General features: G+C 33.8%; 1 long non-coding RNA gene across 1 annotated transcript; it reads right to left on the reverse strand.

Annotated features, from left to right (window-relative positions):
- Positions 1 to 1301: 1301 nt before the first annotated feature.
- Positions 1302 to 3434, reverse strand: LOC114392656. Its single transcript, XR_003662358.1, has 3 exons — positions 3339 to 3434; positions 1848 to 2056; positions 1302 to 1432 (listed from the first exon to the last, which is right to left on the reverse strand). It is a non-coding gene; the product is annotated as an uncharacterized LOC114392656 (long non-coding RNA).
- Positions 3435 to 3971: the final 537 nt, after the last annotated feature.

Consider the following 3971-nt stretch of genomic DNA (forward strand, 5'->3'; position numbering starts at 1 on the left):
ATCTCAAATTTTCAGGATCAAACATACGAATCCAAATTCCAAGTTTTTTAACCCAGAAGAATATTCAAGAAATAAGTCACACAAAACCAGAATTGGTCCTAACTCCAAAAGCATGTTTTTAAAAGATGTTTTCAATGAGCAGCCATGCTCATCAGCCTAGCATCACCAATTCACTTTAATATGATATGCTCTCTTGCTAACCTAATCCCAATGTGAGTAACTATGGGCAACTATTAACTTCCCATAGGGAAACTCTATAGCCACTTACCAATTAATACAATGATTTTAATTTTGAACCAAAACAACAACAGTAATAACAATACATGACTCTTAGATAGCTATAAAATCCTAATAGGAATCCTGAAGAAAAATAAAAACAAAAATAAAGGAGAGTAGTAAAAAGACATGGCTAAGTGAGATTAATGTGATAATTCAAAGAAACAAATGCATATTACTCCCAAAGTAACTTCCAAATAAGTTGAGTTCATAGAAAAACCAGTAACTGATGCAGTATCCAAATCAGAAAGGAGTTAACTGACCATCTTAAGACCCATGGGTGGGCCTGCTCACCATATTAACTAACTTGTCTATTCAATTGTTCCAAAGCTAAAAGATTTTAAGCTTTTAAACAGGGATTTATAAATTGTGATCCTCCCAAAAAAAAATCCCTCTATGCAAAAACAGAGCATTTTGAGCACACAACACTAATCATCTCCATTGTGATGTAATTCACTGATCTACTTAGAATTGTCTGGTTCAGAATTGCATACTTGTGGGGAAATTAAAAACTAGTTTTAATTGGATATCAGTCACTACCAACTCTGCCAATATCTACTACTCCTTTATAGTGTATAATTTAATTCATCGTAGTTACTAAAATCCATCAAAGATGCCTGCGGCAGGTTGAGGTCAATGAGTACACTTAGCTTGCCTTTTACTGGTTATATTGAGACCAAAGGCGAAGGTTCTGTTATCCTTTTAGCTTTCACCAAATTTGGATATTGACTCTAGGTTGGCCATTGATTTGCATTATATGCATATCAATACTTATGGTTATGTACGTACCTGTCATTTCCATGATGTATAGAGAACTAATTGGAGTTGTTCTTTTACATATCTATAGGTATAATGTTCTCACGTTTACTATTTCTGGCCGAAGGTAGGTTGAGGTCAATGAGTACACATAGCTTGCTGACCTTCTGTTGGAAGCCACTAAAAAAAGAGCATAAGCAATATCATCATCTAAGATGTCAACATTTAATAATTGGATCCAATTACTCCAAAACATGGTCTCAACAAGGAAAAAAGTTAATTCAGAAAAATTAACATTCCCCACAACCATATATTCAAGTTTAAACATACCTCTGAAACATCAGCAGTAAGTTTTTCCCAACTCTCAATCAACTGATATAGCATCCCTGTAGGGAGATCCCTGCATAATTTCCATTTTCCCATCAAAAGTATATAAATGTATGAATAGACAAATAAAGAAGGAAGGAATATTTCAATTTAATCTCAATGATTATCAACACCAGCTATTGTGATGTTATCAAATTTTCTTGTTAGAATATTTGGTCTCCTACTCCTATTCTTTTTTGAAGTCAATAGTTTTCTATTTCTTTCCTATTAGATTTAGGCAATAGAATACTTCATAACCTGGTCTTGACCATATAAGGAGGTATCTGTATGCTTCAGATGTCATCTTTTATATAACAAAATAGATTTTATGGCTTCCCTACCCATCCTTCCTCCTTTTCTGCTTAAATATGCTCTTAATTAGGAACAAATATTGCTCTACATCAACAAGTTTTTTTCTGAAAAAAGATAAGCATCAAATTCCTAGTTACCTCACTTTGCATACTATTTTGCCAATAATACCACCGCTTTTCATGATGGAATATTGTTGTCTGGGATCATTTGTTGAGGACAAATCACGATCTTTTTCATCCCCCACATCACAATCAGAAACCCTTGAAAGGTATAAATGTTGACTGAGAGCTTGACAAAACAAATCCAATAGTCGCACTCTACTATACTTTCCAGCTTCATATAGGCACTGAACAAAAGGAAAAATCAGGATCATGAACTCCAACTTAGCCATGGCAACAACTAATTACCAAACAATTTCAAAAGAAAAAGTTTAGGCAATCACAATGAATACAATATTTTCCAAATTTTTTTATTGGCAGATGAAATCATAGCTACTTGCAAGGCAAAATACTAGAATGTCCATCTGCCATAAAAAAAAAGGAATAATCAAGAAAAAAGCTTCATCAAAAGGAACAGGCATGGAGAATATCAAACATACAAATATAAAATTCAAGATCGTCTCATAATCCTTCCATGATAACATATCATTAAATAACTATGATACACATTATAACTATATGGTTACCATGCTATAGGATCCAGAAAGCACAACCTTAAAGATCAAATAATCTCCATATTTTAGTTTAGTTTTTATTTTGGGATGACTGTACTCATTCATAACCTTTACTAAAAGCTGTTAAGAGTGTTTGGCCAGATTGAAGGTTCACCTCATCTACACCCTAGTTAATGCTTCCTTCATTTGCTCTATCCCATTAAACCCCAACACTATCCCACAGGTACTACTCACAGCACCCAAATAGCCAAAATTCAACCTAAAACTACAGTCCTATTGCTCCCCTTACCTGACATAAATCTGATGAACCCCCAACTGGCCATTTACTATCTTTGATTCACCCTAGAAAATTCGAACTCTGACTTGTGAAATTCACAACAACGATAGGAAAAAGGTGAGGATGTATATCTTAACATAGACAATTTCCCATATAGTTAGACAGTTGTCTGTTAGACTTCCGATATAGTTAGACAGTTGTCTATTAGTTAAGTTTGTTGTTGCAGATAACTGTTTGTTAGATCTGTCAATAACTGCTGATGTGACAGTAACTTATCTTCTCAGCTTGTAGCACAAGCTTCCATTGTAATATAAATTTAGAATAACAAAATGAAAGCATTTCATATCTAATTTTGTGTTCTCTTTTCTTTGAATTCTTGATCACAAACATTAATGAAGATTCATCCAAAGGGTATGAGTATAGTTGACAACATGAATTACTTTATCAATTTAGTGTCCATATTAAAACTTCTTTTCCTACTCAGTTACGAAAATTTTCAGTAGTAACTATATAATGTACCAAAAAGCTACTTTTTGGATTGCTTGGATTTCTACGGTCATCAATTGATCAAGTTGTAATTTAGAAGATTAACAGAAGAAGTTTCAAAAGCAATAACCAATAAGACTATAACAGTGGATGATGAGTGCACAGGATCAAAAAGCAATTGCTAAATCTTACCAGAACTGCAGTGCTCCATAGCTTCTACACTGTCACCAATTCTGACAAACCCTCAGACATGCTTTTTTGAGTCCGATGATCAACTGTTTGATTCCTAGATTAATTTTAACCAAGGGGTAAACTCATTGTCAAGCAAATCTATATTAGAACAAAAAAATTTGTAAACCGTAATACCTTGCACACAATGGAAGTTCATCTATGTATTTCAGCAGAGTCTCGGGTGATAGTGCAGATTTTCCCTCCTAACAACCCATTTATAGTCAACCATTAGAATAATAAAACAAACAGCAATAAGATGACAAGACTTATTTAAAAAGCTTGACAAGAACACCCAGAAGTTTGAAGCTTGGATGAAATACCCATGCCCATAGGGTGAAATGTCTAATGGATCAAACACTAAACCAACCAAAAAAATAAAATTAGACTAACTTGGGCTAAATGACACTACTTGAAATGTTTGAGAATGAAAATATGCACACAAAAAGGATCCTAGTTTGCTGAGAGATGTGTGTGTGTGTGTGTGTGTATATATATATATAAGAATTGATAGATAGTACAAAAAAATGGTTCATGATGAAGGCTGCAGCCAAGCCAATGGTGACAGATTACAGGACAGCTTCTAAGAGCTTCTAC

This window comes from Glycine soja, chromosome 17 (assembly GCF_004193775.1).
Source record: "Glycine soja cultivar W05 chromosome 17, ASM419377v2, whole genome shotgun sequence".
Lineage (NCBI taxonomy): Eukaryota > Viridiplantae > Streptophyta > Magnoliopsida > Fabales > Fabaceae > Glycine > Glycine soja.